The sequence below is a fragment of the Choloepus didactylus genome, chromosome 3, assembly GCF_015220235.1.
Source record: "Choloepus didactylus isolate mChoDid1 chromosome 3, mChoDid1.pri, whole genome shotgun sequence".
Classification (NCBI taxonomy): domain Eukaryota; kingdom Metazoa; phylum Chordata; class Mammalia; order Pilosa; family Megalonychidae; genus Choloepus; species Choloepus didactylus.
This window is the reverse complement of record NC_051309.1, coordinates 16969375-16987374: the sequence shown is the minus strand read 5'-3', so window position 1 is coordinate 16987374 and position 18000 is coordinate 16969375. Positions and strand designations below refer to the sequence as shown.

Here is an 18000-nt window from a genome sequence, read left to right as displayed (position 1 = left end):
AGCTGTGAACTTGGGCAGGTTACCAGTCTCCCCGTGTGCCTCAGTTTCCTCATCTATAAAGTGGGAGATAATGATCATATCTATCCCATTGGGTTGTTACCAGGGTTATGAAACACAATGCAGGCAAACTGTGTAGCGATGCTCCTGGTGTTATTTGTTGTGCTTTAATAATATAAAAAATAATAACTGTCAATAGTAACAATGTGAGGGGCATTATCTCCACTTTACAATGGGGAAACTGAGGATCATTCATTGAAGAAATCTTTACTGAACAGCAATGTCCCAGGCACTGTTTTGGGTTGGGCCAGCATCTTGGGGAAGAGTATCTAGATGGAAGGAACAGAGAGTGCGAAGGCTCTGCAGCAGGAGTGGATCAGCCCATCCCCGGGAATGAGAAGGATGCCTGGGTTCCTGGAGCAGAGGGAGCCAGGACAGCTGTGGGAGAGGAGGTCAGGTCAGATCATGTCAAACTTTGAAGGTCACGGTGAAGACTTGTGATTTTATTTAATGTGGTCTGGGAAGCCCTTGGAGGGTTCTGAGCTCAGGAGTGACTTGATCTGAATTAAACTTTTGTAAAGCTCATTCTGCATCTTGTGAAGAGAATAGGTTGTAGGGAAGTGAGAATGAGAGTGGAGATACGAGTCCAAAGACTTTTTCAGTCCAGACAAAGAATGATGATACCCTGGATGGGGTGGTAGCAGTGAAGATGGTAGAGGGGGCAACAGACTGAAAAATTAAAAGGAGCCCAAGATCCATTCCCAATCCTTAAAGAACTGCTGGTCTACCAGGAGGTAGAAAAACATGGCCAGGAAATGTTAAAGGTTTTGCACCCTACCCCCTCTCCGCTCCACATTTACATGTGATTATTGAGGATATAAACACCAGAGATAAAGTGCTATGGGATTTGAGAAGAACAGGAATCATCATGGGCTGAAATTGTCAACAAAAACTTTGAGGACAATGTGGGACTTCAAATGTACTTTGGAAAATTTGAATAGGGAAAGAAGCAAAGGCAGAAACACAGTTAAGTTTGAGGGATCTATATAAGAAAAGACACCAATCAGAAAAAGATAAAATGTGCAACATCTCCAAAAATTTAAGTTATTTCTAGAATTATGCTATAACAAATAATGCTGCAGCAAATATCTGTTTTAGCCCTATGACCCTAGGCCTATTACTCAACCACTCTGTGCTTTAGTTTCTTTATCTATACAATAGAGAGAATAATGGTATTTGTCTCATAGGACTGTATGAGAAATCAATGGGTTAATGTCAAGTGATTGGACAATGCCTGACACATATTAAACATTACATAGTCGTTGCTATTGTCACTTAAGCATTTTCCCAGAGAAGAAAATTATGAGAAGAATTACTGAGTCATAGAGTATACACATACAATTTATATTCCCTCCAGAAATCAGAATATGGGGATATCTACTTCTGCGCATCCCCACCAATACTTAATATTATTAATTTTGAAAATTTTAACCAAGCTGATGGATCAAGAATGGTATCTAAATTTAATTTGCATCTCTTTAACCAGCAGTTTCAAAGTTGTTGGACTGAGGACCCCCTGACAATCTTGAAAAATTTTGAGGACACTGAAGAGTTTTTGTTTCTGTGGATTACAGCTATAGAGATTCACCATATTAGAAATTATGACTGAGAAATTTTTAAAAATTGCTATTTATTTAAGTAACAAACCCATTTTATGTTGACATAAATAATAACTTTTTAATTTAAAAAATTATATTTTCCAAAACAAATAAGGAATTAAGTGAGGAGATTGGCATTGTTTTACAGGTTTGAAAATCTCTTTAATGTTTGCTTACTAGAAGATACATGGAGTCTCATATTTTCTTCTGCATCCAATCTATTGATATATTATTTTGGTTAAAAAAAATTGGCTTCACTTATATTTGTGGTTGGAGGTGCGAGAACTATTGCAATAGCATTTTAAGATAATTGAGGATATTCTTCTTTGATTGTACACCAAAAGTTGACAAGTGGTAGTTTCCTAAAGAGTAGTTCAATGTGGAATCTGAAACCATATCAATGAACTTCTCATACTCTTCAGTATTAAAACCTGATAGTCCATCTTGCACTTTGAATGGATCATTTGCTCTCTCATGAATTTGTAATATCATGCATTGGATATTAAGAAAATATTGGTTGACCGAGTTTTGCATATCTTCCAGCTGTGACATGTTACATTATGCACTATCGAAAACTCATATTCGCTGATATCATCACTGATCTCATCAGAAAAGTTTTTTAGTGTAGAGGAGCTATCAAGCTCACAATGGCTGATCTAAGTTTTCCATTATCTCATTTTTGCTTGAAAGCTCTATGTTTACCATCGGCAGCAAACACTGTCAATTGTTTACCTTGAGGTGCTCGGTTTATTTTGTCCATTTTTTGAGAAAAAAGTCTGCCAAATACGCAAGTCTGAATAACTATAGCTTCTCGGTTGTTCTTTCAAGTAAAAATTGTGTTCCATGAAATAAATAGCTAGTTTAGCTTACAACAATTGTACAAGTGCATTTCCTGGAGATAGCCTTCATATTCCTGTATGCAGCAGAATTATTTCATACATACTTTTCATTTTATCGCATAGAATATTAAAAAGTCAGGCACTCAACAGTAGAGATTTAATACAATTTATAATTGTTACTGCTTCATCAAGAATTTTTCTTTTTAGTTGCAAATGCATGGCAGTGACAATATGACTCCCATATTTTGGTGCACTTGCTTTGATTTGTGCTAAAGCCCCCAGTTTTCCCCATTATTGCTTTTGCACCATCAGTGCAAATATTAATACAGAGAATAAAAGTAAATAATGTTTTAGCATTATTATGAAAGTAATAATGACCTCATGTATACAATGAAATGGTTTGGGGGACCATTTGAAAACTGCTGCCCTAGATAATACTGAGGTTGACATTTAAAAAAAAATACTTTCTTCTGCAAATTGGCTGTTATCCTTTGCCTGCTTTTCTACTAGGTTGTTTGTCTTTTTCTTATTGATTTTTAGAAGTGATGTATATATTCAGAATAGTGATCTTTTTTGCATGTATTGCATGTCTTTTTCACTAATAGGGCAAAGGCTAAATACTTATGTACATCCATATGTGATAACATGTTACATTGCATAGAATGCTATAGAATGGATGAAAATGGAAAGGCCCACAGAAATTATTAAGTGTAAAAAAAGGTGTTTTAGAAAATGTAGAATATATTACTTATAACTCCCCATCCACTGCACAAAACAGTTTGGTATATTTCCTCTATTTATAAATACATACATATATATATATATATAAATGTGTGGAAGGAAACACCCAAAATGATAACCATTGTTATTTTGGGTGGTGATAGGGGAAGTCATATCAATCATGACTTTTGATTTACTTGTGGTATTTTAATTTTTTGCAAAGATAATATTTTCAGGAGTTTAGAAATTAAAATGAACAACTTTTAAAAAAAATATTGCAACATGGCTTCTTAATCCTTATAGCAAAACGTATGAGAAAACCTTCCTATTACATATACAATAGGAAGAAGTAATAGTACATGCATATTTGAAAAAAGAAATGGTGTTTTTTTGGAAGCTAGTGGACTTTTGGTTATACTGATCCTGTTAGAGAGATGTGGAGATGTGGGCCAAAGGTTTCACTAAACTTAAAGTGACCTTTCCTTTTTCCATTTTCCAAATTCTGGCTAACTAATATAAATAAACCTAATTCAATATTTATATGAAATCTAGGGTACCATAACCACTGTTGCTTAAAATATCAGGGTTGGTTTGTTTGATTTAAGTATTAGTGATAGATTTCCACACCTTTGTAACTACCTCTTTCTTCTATTTACCATAGGAAACTAAACAAAGTACATTTTCAACCCCAAAGGAACCATTTAAGGGATTTAAAACAAACATTACTCTTGTATTAAGTTCATATAAGAAATGAGTTCATAAAATCCTAAATATAACAAATGTCAAATCAGGGAAAGCTGGAGCAAGTTAATTTTCTAGGTATTATCTTCTGAGGTTCTACATACTGTATCTTTCCATGATTCATACCAATGGAACATGAAATTGGCAATGATCATGGATATTCATGTAACATCTTTCATCCAGATGATTCTACAGGTGCTTTATGAATGGATTTCCCTATATGTGTCAGTTCCTAGATCTGCCCATGTGTATGAAGACTCACCACTTCATTGTACTGTAGATATGTGTGACGGGGAAGGAAGGTCCATCCTGTTTATCCCCTCATGTGCCTGAAGCTGCATGACTTACACAGCAGAAGAACATTTCCTTCCTTGCCAGTCAAGTGCAGAGCACAGGATACCCTTGAAATTTTATTTAAATGCCGTAATGTTCTTGGTCAGGGATGGAGTAAAGAGACTAAAAGTTATTAGGGTCTATTGTCTACCAGGCTCTCTAATATGTTCCTTTACATGTTCTAGATAATTGCATCTTCTCAAAACCTGGTGAGGTGAGGGTATTATTATTTTCATTTTACAGCTAAAGAAATGAGTCTTGTCGGAGATCACAAAGCTAGAAGGTGACAAAACTAGGATTGATCCCAACTTTCTTTGACTTCAGAAGCTAAGCTGGGTCACCACTACTTACTTTAATGCTAGAAATAGTAAGAGCAAAGTAGGTAGAGGAAAGCTTTTCAGAAGTCTCTTTCTTTCTCCAGCATCCTGCCATGCTCTTTACCAGCTGAACTGCTTTCCTCTCGGGGACATGGGTGGCCGCTGTTCTCCATCATTTGGGGGCTGCTATGCTCTTCCCCATTTACTGGTTCATTCCTGCCAGATTAGACTCAAACTTCACTTTCTTCATTTCCTAGGGGGCTGCCCTAACAAAGAACCACAAATCTGGTGGCTTCAAACAACAGAAATTTATTCTCTCATACGACTAGAGGCTAGAAGTCTGAAACCAAGGTGTTGACAGGGCCGTCCTCACTCGGAAGGCTCTAGGGGAGGAATTCTTTTTGGCTGCTTCTTAGCTTCTGGTGGTGGCTGGCCGTTCTTGATGTTGCATGGCTTGTAGCTGCAAAACTCCAGTCTCTAACTCCAACTTCACATAGATTCTGCCCTGTGTGTCTTTGTCTTTCTTCTTCTTATGAGGTCACCAGTCACATTGGATGAGAGCCCACCCTAATTCAGTGTGACCTCATCTTTGTTTAATTATATCTGGAAGGACCCTATTTCCAAATAAGGTCACATTCACAGTTGCCAAAGGATACAACTTGAACATACATTTTTGGGGGGAACACAATACAGCCCATAGCACCTTCCTTTACCTGGCATTCCCTCCTGCCCTTCCTAAGCCAGCAAATTGAAAAGGTTATCTAAATCCATCTCCACTTTCTCTCCATTTGCTTGATGCCCCCTCACACCCTCCTCTGAAATCTGTCTCCCAAAGGCTTCCTGACCTGCATGTTGCAAATCCGAATAACAGTTTTTGTGTTACTCACTGAACCTTTCTGTTGTGATTCTGATGATCGCTACCGAGAAATTCAGGTTTCTTGGTTTTAATGATACTATTCTCCTACCTTTTTTCCTTCTGCTTCCCTTTTTTTTTTTTTTTTTTTTTCTTACTTCATCCTTTTCATCCTTTCCTTCTATTACCCCTTGGTGTGCTGGAACCAACTTGGACCTGCATTTGAGAGCCAAATGTTAATTTTTTCAGGAAGTTTGTGAGGTTGTTGATGTCATGTTGGTTAGCACGGCATTGCCTATGGTGGGAATTTAACAACCAATTCCCTGAGAGGTGGTTGTTAAACATTAACCAGCACACAATTGCTTCTACCTCCTGATGAAAATGATGCTCCCTTGGAGAGCCATTCTGAACAAGTTTTTGCCTCCCTCCACATGCTATCTCTGAGTGATATCTCCTGCTCCCCAACACACACACACACACACACACAAACACACACACACATGCACACTCCTTTGCAGTTTCCAGGGTCACCTATATCATTACCTAAGCATCTATCTCCAGGCCTGAACACACTCCTGAGTTTTAGGCCTGTACATCCAAACACCTGAAATTTGCCCATTTGGATGTTAAATGGCCACCTGAAGCTCACCAAGTCCCAAACTGAACTCATCATCTTACTTTTCTCCTATGTCCCTATTTCAATTGATGTTTCCACCATCTACTGTCCATCCAATCCAGAAATTTTGTGTGACCTCTTTCTTCTTAGCTGGGCTAGGCCCAAGAGGACTTTGTTAAAGGGATCATAATTCTACAGGCTGTTCTTGGGGTGGTGACATGAGGGAAATGATGATTTTGTTTGGTGGTGTGGTATGATTTTTTGATACTTAGACTGTTTAAGTGTCTGCAACATGGGAAGCCTGACATCCTCAATCCTGTGGAATCTCTTCAGTAAAAACAACATCTTCTACTGTGCTCAGGAAAGGAAGGAAATAAGCTAACATAAATTAAATATCTGCTAGATGCCAAGACTTTTAGGAGCTTTTCCATGCATAAGTTTACTTAATCTTCTGAATATTTCTATGATGTAGATATTACCATCAAATTTTTTTATACAGAGGAAATTCAAGCTCAGTTAAATTAAATGGCTTTTCTGAGGAAGCACGGTGAGTTGGTGGGAGAGCTAGGATTTGAGTATGCCTATCAGAAAACTCAGACTATGAATTTTCCATTACCTAACACTGCCTCTGGATAGGTGTGTCCATGTGTGGGAAAATCACTCATTCTGTGCCAGCTTTGATAACAGATTCACAAAAAGGGCCTTCCACTCTCACCTTTTCTAGTAGCTCAGGAAGGCTTCACTCTCTCTAGTGCTGCTTTTATACTCTCCCAAATGCAATCCAAAACATTGCATGCCCTCAAAAGGACTTATGTAGCAAATCATCTATGGAAGTACTTGGATGGATGCAAAGTTCATTCATGTATTTTTGGTGTGCTTAATTAGAAAGGATTTCACCTTCTTGGTGAACATTGGTAAAGGCTTGGTTTTCACAACTGTTCTTTGTAAGAGGCACCCACCGGTATGCAAATGCCCACTGTGTGCCTGGCTATTGCAGTGGGGGGGATCAAATGGAAGAGGGACCAGATGTAAGGTCAAGAGATGGTGCCTGCCACTGAGGCAGGATGATAGGAGGGTAAGTAGGAGCAAGTGCCCATCTACTCTTGATAGGTATTTTTCAACAGCTACACTTCAAAGAATGTGTTATTTTTTGATAGGCAGGAAATAGTCATGTCATGAAGTATAACTTTGAGACTCCATTGGTCATTGTATTGTTCAATGTCTCCCAAAGAGTTAGTCCTTCTACTGGGCCAGAGGGATATGAAAGAGGAAACACAGCTCTCTAAGAAGGCTCTCCAATGGTTAGCAGGCTCATTAGAAAGGGTCCTTGTATACTCCTTGTGTGGAATTTGGTCATGATAAAGTATACCAAACATTCATGCATTCCTTCTGTATTAATTAGATGCCTGCTTTATGTCAGGCATTCAGATTGAAGCACTGAACAAAGATTGACAGGGTCCTTCTCTCATGAGGCGTCTGTTGGACAAAATCCAATTTTACAAAAAATGAGAAAATATCAAGTTGTGATCTAAATGCTAGAAAAAAATAAAAGAGAGTGATGGGTCAGGATATGTTGGGGAGCTACTTTAGATGGGGCGATCAGCAAGGTCTCTCTGAGGAGGTGATATTTAATCAGAGACTTCAGTGCAATAAGAAGCCAACCATGCAGAGCTCTTGAGGGAGAATGTCCCAGGCAGAAGTAGAGAATGTAGGTGTGTGTTGGGGGGAGTCAACATGCCTGAAGCAAATGGCTTGAGATTAGACCAAAGAGGCAGTCAAGGGCCAGATTTTGTTGGTCCTTTTAGACCAAAAAAGGGGTTTTGATTTGGGGTGTTGTCTTGGTGCTTTGGGAAGCCTTTGGAAGGAGCAGAGTGGTATGATCTTATTTGCGCTGTAAACAGATCATTCCGGTGGCTGTGAGGGGGGTTAATTACAGTGGGGAAGAGAGCATGGACCAGTCTGGAGCTCCTCCAGTGGTCCATGGGAGATGCGATGCTGGTTTGGACCGGGGATGGCAGTGGGGGTGGATTTCAGGTGTGTTTTGCAGGTAGACTGGATGTGGATATTGAAAGAATGAGAAGATTCCAATATTTGTCTTCAAAACTGTGTGGATATTGAAAACATATACTGAGATAGGGTTATTCAGATGGATGTGGGAGAAAATTTAGGGGGAGATTTGAAGGAGGGGGAATTGCCTCTCCTACATTCTAGTATGTGGCCCTGCAGCTTCTGCCAAAATCATGTCCAAGTTGAAGAGGGTTAATAGGATCCCCACCCCATTGCTGGAGGTCTCTGAAGGTGAAAAATTCTCCCACAGGCTAAACTAGTATCTGCCTTCTTATAACTTTCATCCATGTGTACATTCTTGTGTTTCTGGAAACACATGGAACACATCTGCTGTCTTTGCAGAAAGTTTTGCCAAATATTTGAATACCAAGATTTTTGATATTGTTAAAAAAAAACACAAAAATTTCAAATCAGTTTGGGCATAATGTTATTAATTAGATAATAATATGTATATATGAGCCTCTCCAAGATGAGTGTGCAAATGCTTTGTGTGCAATTGTGTTTAAAGCCTTGGTTTTGAATGAAGTGCCAAGCCTTTAGTGATGGCTTGTTGCCAAGATGCTTTACATAATTCTTTTTTTGGTTGTTTTATAATTCCCTCCTTCTCCAGTTTCAATGTAATGTATTCTTATTGTAGAGAATATGTAAAAATAGAGAAATTTAGGTAGATTAAAATAATAAATACCACCCAGGAGCTCACCTCCCAAAGACTTTGACAGTTAAGTAATTGGCTTATTCATTTTCAGTGTTTCTCCTTTCATCTAATTTTGTTTTTTAAACAAGGGGTGGTGCTTGTACTAGACATTTATATTTTGCTTTTTTATTTGCATTATAATAAACTTTTCAAAATATTACTTTAAAAGGTTTCTTAAATAGTATTTTTCAGAACACTTGCCAAGTGTTTCAGCAATAAGAGGGCTTAATTTATTGCCAGAGTTTTCGTTGTTCTTAATGATTGTTACTATTAATATCACTATGGTAAACATCTTGGATTTTAAGGCTTTTTCCATAATTTGGGTAACCTCCGTAGGACATCACACAGTCAGAGTGTGGACATTTCTGAGGCTCTACATACCAATTTCCAGTGTGTTTCCAACAAGGTGTGCAACTGATCATTCTATTAGCGTTCATGTGAGTTGCTATTCGACCACCGCCTGGCCTCCATTAAAAGATGTCATTAAAAGAAACATTTACTGATTTGATAGTAAAGAACTATTTTGCATGGTTATTCTCATTTGTATTTTGGGGCTTACTAGTGAGGATGAATATTTAAGCACATGTGTTATTCGTTAAATTTTGTTTCTGTTTTTGCTTTGCTTTTGCCTATTATCAGTTGAGTCTCCATTATTTTGAAGATATTTCACTGCCCGCTATGTCATTATTCCCTCCCTTGTCTTGTTATAAAGACCTTTATAGGAGATTCTTCAGGAACTGGAGCCCAACTCACTGGAAACTTGATTATCCAAATTTTGGGTGAGTGGTCAATTGAAAAGAGAAAGATAGATACATTCTCCAAAAGTAGAGAAATCCAAATAGAGTGGAGCCTTTCTCCAGCTCTTTGTATGAAGTAAAATCTGTTTTATTTAGACATCTTGGAAATGTACTTTGACAAACACCAGCTTGATGACTGTCAATGCCATAAAGAGACTGATAACAGAGATCCGCAGAAGTCATTGGAGTAAATGATGGAATTTCATGACAAAGCATTCTTGGCTGACTCATTTGCATTATCCAAGTGATTTGGCTTTAGCATCTTAATATAAAAGAGAACACTATTTTCATGTAAATACATGATAGATTTAATAAAGAGCTCGGGGGAGTCTAGAACTGCAAATGTGGCATCTCCTACCTGCTTTTAGCAATGCTTACACATGGTTGCTTTCAGTATTTTTAACATATAAATGTTTCCAAAACTTACATATTCCATGCTTTCATAGCTCTATAAATACTTTCGCAAACTACCAGGGAGGGTACAAAGCATCCTTCAAAAGTCTGATTTCCATTTACTTTGGCCATAAATATATATATATCAATAGAATTTTAAGCCCCACTTCCAGTAAGTTAAAATGCAATTAGTTCTGTTAGAGAGTTTGAACATTCAGCTTATCAAAAGCACTGGGGAGATGAGATAGAACATACTCTGCTTTCTGCTTATAAAATCTGGAACCATTGAGCTATTATTGAAGTCCAGTTAGCCATCTTGATGAGTTTACACATTATAGATGAAGTTCTTCATCTGTTAACTAATAGCTGCTCGACATAGCAGGTGTACTTAGGCAATATGAAGGTTGTCAAGAATGGGCCAAAGTCTTGGAGACAATGTGGTGTGCAGAAAATGATGAGAGTTGAGATCCAACAGACCTGGCCTTGAAATCCAACCTTGCTACTTACTAGCTTACCTCCTCTTGGGCAAACTATTTGACTTCTCTGGCCCTTGGTTTCTTCATTATAAATTAGGACCAATAAAACACCCACCTGGCTTGAAATGAGATATATATATATATATATATATATGGAAATCAGCTAGCTGCATGCTTAGTCCATTATTGTTACTACCTATAGCTGTTGCTGTCCCAAAACATTGCTGGAAAAAGAAATAGTGGATGTAGGATCCCAGATAACCTCATTTTAAATAAGTAGCTTATACTATAGCTACTGTTAGCAATCATAACAAGCATTCATTGAACACCTAACTTATAGGTGTCAGGTCCTTGTGCCTGTTGAAGGAATGCAAGGGAGACAAGTGGGCCGTACCCATTACTGTCTGGAGTTCCTTTGATAGGGAAAGCTGTTACTGAGAGAGCTAAAAGGCAGTGCTCAAAGGAAAGGGGCGGCCACAGAAATTTTGCATGACAGCTGAGAAGGGACTGCAGAGGCACCTAGTACAATGATTGTCAGCTGGTTGTGGGTATCAAAGCTGCTTTTTCATGTGAAGCATTTGTGTAATATGTAAACTTGGTAGTGGAGATCCCCTCGTTCACTTGAGCCCCACTTTTCCCTAAGTCCCTCTATATCTTCAGGGACCACAGGATGAAGATCACTGACCTTGCACAACTCCCGTAAGTGTAGTGTGGCAAAAGTGAGGCCCCAAATCTGAGGAAGTCACCTGATTCACACATCTAATCTGGGGCATGGCCTTAACACCTGCACTGGATGTTGTCCACACCATTGAATCTTGAAGAGCCAGAAGGAACTTTCCCTAGGAAGTGGTAGATTGTGCTGTGTCTGTTTATGGATGTTTACTCTTGACATACAATTAAGCAGAAAAATGACATGATATCATTTTTCCTCTTGTATCTTTTAACCACAGACCCCATTCCATTTGCTTTGAATGTTTAATACAGCATCAAGCCTCAAATCAAACAAATGCTGGTGGAAGAAAGCATTAGGCAGCGGAGGTCAGGGAGAAGACATGTTTTCTAGGGTTTTGAAAAATGCACTGATGCTGTAAAGAAACTCAGCAATGAGAGCAGGGAAATAGTGCTTTGATCCAATGTCTTATGAAGTCAGAATAAAATGATTCAGGGTGAGAAAAGTCCCTGGGAATATTTTCTTAAATGCAAAGAATCAACCAATTTGATTTCTTGAAAACTGAAAACTTCTGTGCCTCAAGAATGTATCCCAATTACACCATCAGAAAGCAGAATTAGAATACAAATAAGCTAACTAGAAAAATAACAGACAAAGCATTAATATCTTTACTGCATAGAGGGCCAGGAGGAAACCACAGTGTTCTTGTGAAATAAAGTTTAAAAGTTCCTTTTCCAGACGTGGAACTGCAGAAATGTAAATAAAGCTTTAGTGAAAGGATGATCTCCTAGTCACTGGCCAAAGAATTTGCAGTGGAGCACCCAAGGAAATGGGGAGGAATAAAGTTTTTAGATTTGGCCTCTGTACCTGTTGCTTGCTAGATCCCCATTGATTGCTCCTATTTAGGGAAGGTGAACCCCTCAGTTTTTAAAGTAGTACAAATTTTAATAATAATGTGATACCTTTTGAATATCAATGGCCAAGGCCTTTAATAATATATAGGATGAGAGGATCCATACAGCTTAGGACTTAGCATTGATATTTTAATGAATTTATACTTACTATTTAACATAGAAGAATCTGTTTCATTCATTCATTCATTCATTCATTCATTCATTCATTCCTCCATCAAATATTTCCTGAGTCAGTCTCTAGTCTCTGGGTACTTAATAGTAAAGAAGGCAGGCATGGTCTCTGCCCTATAGAAGTATATATAGTAAAAAATACATTCTTAGTTATAATCCAGTATGCAGAAAATGCTAGATTCATGAAGACATTTATCACAGCATTATTTATAAACTAAATTTGGAAACAACCTCACTGTTAAAAAGCTAAGGAGCTGATTACGTATATTATAATTAATTTACTGGATATAAACATTAAATATGGTATTTGAGTGAAAAATGTTTATGCTATATTACATAAACACTATAGAGTACAGATTTGTATATGCTGGATGTTCTGGTTTGCTCATGCTGCTGGAATGCAAAATACCAGAATTGGATTGGTTTTTATAAAGAGGGTTACACATTTACAGACCTAAAGCCATAAAAGTGTCCAAACTAAGGCATCAACAAGATGATACCTTCACTGAAGACCGGTGAATGGTATCCAGAACCCTTCTGTCAGCTGGGAAGGCTGGTCCTTTGCTCCTGGGTTGTGTTTCAAAATAGCGTTCTCCAAAATGTCTCTGGGTTTCTCTTAGCTCCTCTCTCTCAGCTCCTGTTCATTCTTGCTTGTTCTCCCAGGGTGTTTCTCTCTAAGCATCTGGGAGTCCTCTCTTAGCTTCTCTGGGGCAATCTCTGGGCTTAGCATCTCTTAGCTTAACATCTCCAAATGTCCTTCTCTCTGCATCTCCCAGCATCTCGAAGCATCAGCATCTGTGTTGGCTCTTGAGCTCTCTTTAGTAGTCCAGTGAAGTAATCAAGACCTACCCAAAATGGGCAGGGCCACACCTCCATGGAAATAATTCAATCAGAGCTCTAACCCACAGTTGAGCAGATCACATCTCCATGCAACCTAATCCAAATATCCCATAAGACTGGATTAAAAGAACATGTCTTTTTTTTTAAAAAAAAAAAAAAAAGATGGGTCTTTTCCCTTTTACAGTATTTCCTTTTTTGTTTAAACATAATGATGGCAGTTTCCCTTTACTATAAACTTTCTCTGTGTTAGGCTTTGCCAGCTTTAAAAACATTAGCTCATTTAATCCTCACAATAGCTCTACCACTGGGAAGGAAACTGAGGCACTGAGAGTTGAAGAGCTTGGATTCAAACCCAGGAGTTCTGGTTCCAGAACCTGACATGTTAACCTCTATGTGGAATTCCTCCTTTAAAAAGATTCATGGCTCTGGCTTTTAAAATGTGATTCCAAGCAGAGATTTTAATAATCCCTCCAAGCAGAGATCTTGATAACTGTCTACTGCCCAAAGACTGCTGCTGAAAATATCAAATGAGATGATGTTTGTGAAAGTTTCTGGAAATTTTAAGCTTTTATTCAAATGTCAGTGATAGTATGCATCCAAAATTCTCCTGAGCGCCTCCATAAATATGTATATTAAGTAAATTTAAGCAGAATTTTTGTTGAAGTATATAAATGTAAATTAACTAGTTTATATATTTTAAATAACTTTTTAGAATATGGTCTTATTTTTTAATTAATGAAATCACTCAATAAGGATAATTTCATAAAGTATTTTTTTTTTGCTAATTCTGCTTCTCTTTACTCTTTTTCCCTTTCACTTTTTGACATTCTCAGTCCCACCCATTGTGAGATTTTCTGGACTTTCCCTTTCATTGAACAAGCCCCTTCAAGGTCAAGAAAACACTTCAATTTTCACTTTGGAGGTATTTGGCAGCCAAAAGTTTAAATTCTCAAACAGCAATTGGGTTTCTGGGCTTAAGTTGCTTTATTACTCTTTATGTCTGTTGACTATGAGTAAAAAATAATATGGGGAGTAGAATTACAAAGGTGACTCTTAAAAGTATGTGGAAGGATTATAACCTTAAAATGTGCTCGCTAAAGCCATGAAAATAGATGAGCTCCCCAAGAGGTACCCAGCAATATGCCTTTATAGACTTCTAGAATAAATATATGACTTCTACATGGACCTTGATGTTCTCTCGGAGAAAATGGGGAAGAGGTTTGTGTTCTAAGAGTTTGTGGTATTTTAGGTTGCATCATATGCAGTTGACATTTAATTTGAAAGTGGTCTGTTTTAAATGTCATCTGGTTTTCATTTGTAGGGGCCCACTTGAAAATGGAAGGTTGTACTCTGTGACCTCCTGGTTTTCTCCCAACTCTGATGTTTTGGTAGTTGTTTTGAATCTAAGATGAATGTAAATTTTATATTCCAGCACAACAACTGATATTTTGGTTGGGCTTCCGAGGTTATAAAACATTTTTCACAAACTATCTTGACTTTGGGGAGGGGAGAGAAGGGAGAAAATCCCCCTCTGCAGCTAGGACAGGATAAGTAATGTACATCATGTCTGTTATTTTCCTGTAAGTTTCTTTTAAAATGGAAAGTAATGTTCTCATTCAAAGGTAACTATGTGAGAATTAGAATCTTTTTACAGGCAACATCTTCTAAAGGATTATTCAACACCTGTTAAGTCAGGGCACACATGATGTATAAAGCCATTCAAAAGTGGTTTTATCAAGTAGGAGAGTTTGAATAAACCATGTCATCATCAAATTTAAATATTTGGTTCATCTGCTTCAGATATTCAAGGGAAATATTGATTTTTCTGGGATATTGTGAATCCACTCACATTTTCCATGTTCTAAAATAGATCTTAGTATACTGGTTGTGTTAGTTATCCTTTCCCTGGAAATTCAGCCCTGTTCGGAAATGTCAAGGCTAGCTATGGTTATACCTGCCCTGAATTTTAAAAAATGTAATAACTGAATCTTTTTCTACAAGGGCTAAGAAAAAAAAAAAGCTATTCTATAATTTTCCTTAGGGACTTGGGTAGATAAGGCCAGGCATGTGTGGTGTACCCAATCAAAACACAATTTCACAGGTTATGAGTTTGCATGCAATGTGGTCTTTCTGACGGAACCTGGGTTTGGGTGTGCATGCAGAAATAAGGAAACACTACTGCAGCCAAGCAGATACCCTGTGATGCTCTTTATTGAGGACGTATTATTGGTGGCAATTCCTCCCTTATAGGGTCTCCTCAGGATCAGACCAGGGAGCTGTTAGCTGAGAATGGGGCATTGCCCCGGCTGTCACAGGCAGAGAAGAGGTCTCTTTGCCCACTCTAAGACAAGGAAATGAGAGATTCAACACATTAGGAGCTCTTGTTACCTAACAGTTTGTGTGTATCATACGTACTGTGCCAAGTGGTATGAGCCATTTAATAGTCTTTGTGAATAGGACACCTATGAGTCACTAAATAAATCACCCAAGGCCACACAACTAATGAGGGGCTGAGCAAGGATTTGAGCCTGGGTCTGTTTGACCATGCATTAACCACTACACTGTCAAGTCACTCATGTGATCCAGAACAGCCTCTGTGCTGCAGATGTGCTCCTAAAGCCACTTGGTAGACATGGCCTTCCCACGTGTACCTATTCCTCTCCCCCAGCATTGAGATTCTGTGAATTTTCCCTTCTCATGGCTTCTTGGATAAATGTTCTGTGACCAGGTGAAGGAGATAGAAGATTTTGGTATGCATTTTTGTGCCTGTCTTAGTTTGCCCAGAGTTGCTATGAATAATACCACACAATGGATTGGCTTATACAATGAGACGTAATTAGCTCACGGTTTTAGACGCCAGAAGTTCCAAATCAGGGCATCACTAAGTCCATGCTTACTCTGAGCCTGTAGCATTCTGATGATGGCTTGTGTCAATACTTGGGATTCCTTGACTGTTGCCTCTGCCTCCATCAAATGGTGAAGTCTTTGGTCTCCTCCTGTGGCTGTCTCTGACTTCTGGCTTCTTCGACTGCTACTATTAACAGTGTCTGAATTTCCTTTTATAATAAGGCCCCCAGTAATGTAGATGAAGGCCTACCCTGATTCAATTTGGCTGTACCTTAACTAATAATAACATTTTCAAAAGGTCTTATTTACAAATTGGTTCACACCCACATGGATGAGGATTAAGAACATGTCTTTTGTTAGAGTACATGATTCAATCCACCACAGTGTCTATTTATAATCACATGAGATGTATATACAATCACAGAGGCATGACCACAGTACACACACACTGATGTTACGCTTCAGCACTTAATGTCATTTCCATGTGAACTTTTTGTGTTTCAGCATAGGTGTCAAGTTTATCACTGGCGCTCAGGGACACTGGGTGTAGCACCTGACTTTGCCATTACTGACAGATGGACTTTGAGCAAGTTACTCAGTTTCTCAAACCCTAAGCTCCTCATCTGCGAAATGATTTTAGTTCCTTCCTGACAGGGTTGTTGGGAGGATAAAAAGAGATGTTTGGTTATGGAAGTGTTTCAAAAACTGAGGAGGGCTATGGAAATAGAAAGTATTGATAGTAGCATGCAAGGATTTAGAAGACCTTTGAGGACCCTTTCAACCCAAAGACTTTGTGAGACCCATGAAAATATTGGCCACTTTAGAAAGGCCCCCCAAATAATAGTTTAAGTAAGAAACTGTGAAGCTCATAGCACAGTGCCTGACACATAAGTAATGCTCAATAAATAGCATCTTGCTCAGTTTAGGATTTCTTTTAAAGATTGTAGGCTGGATTAATTTTCTGCCCCCTTTACAGCATTAATTAGCTGTCCACCTTCACCTCCAACTAATCATGGCAAAACACTTGACATGGGCAAATAACTTAAATCATGATATGTAATTTAGACACATTACTTCACTCTGCCTCAGTTTCCTCTTATATATAATGAAATCAATTCCCACCATCCTGGGTCATGTTTAGTTTTCAACATAAGCATGTACACTAAGTGCCTGGTACACAAAAAGCTAAAAAAAATTGTTCCTTTCTCCCTCCTTCCTCTTCCGTCTTTGGCTTAGCATATTTGTAGTCTCGCCTGGAGGAGACACAAGGGGAAGCCTTCCTACTTTCTTATGGAATTTTCTCACTAACACAGATCAAAATTCCAACTCCTCATTTTATCCTAGAGTAGGAGACTTAAAAAACACAAGGCAAACAAAGATTCTCCAAGGCTGAGTCACTGAAATGACTATGCCTATCGTACACTTCAGAGTAAGCTCTTCCAAAATGCATGCAACAATGTTTTTGCCTTTTATTCTTCATTTATTCCATGAAAACAAATCATTTATTAACATTAATGGGAAACAGATTAATGTCCTTACCCTCCCACTGGAAGTTGTCTACTTTGCCAGGTAGAGAAACAGTTGAGCTTAGTTTATCACTGCAGTGCACGTTGGAAGTTCTTTAGCAAGGCAGTTCCCCTGAAGCATTTTCCACTGGGTGACAGCTCACTCTGTGTGCCCTCCTGAGATTGCTTCTTGGATTGCTGCCTCCACATAGCTGTCGGGCTGGGCCTGTGTGTCGGGTAGTTTGACTCCCTTCTTACAACAAGAAGAAGTAAGCTAACCAAACAACAGCACTTCCTAAAACTTGGCTCAAAGCTCTTAGTTGTAGGTTTCACAAATGTGTATCTTGTGTCTTTTAAAAACCCAAAGGGAGCCACAAGCGTGCTTGTGAAATAAAGTTTAAAAGTTGCTTTTCTTGATGTGGAACCATAGAAATGTCAATATAGCAATGTCATCACATGCCCAGAGATGTGAGATAGGGATCCTGGAAAAATGAAAAGATTAGTTTGAGTCTTTGCATCTGTTGCCTGCTTGTCTTCATTTCTAACTTCTCC

The 18000-nt window shown here is 38.3% G+C and overlaps 1 protein-coding gene across 12 annotated transcripts in view; it reads left to right on the top strand.

Moving 5' to 3' along the window:
- The window catches only part of LDB2 (LIM domain binding 2), a 413802-nt gene that overhangs the window by 42200 nt on the left and 353602 nt on the right, over window positions 1–18000 (top strand). The window lies entirely within an intron of this gene.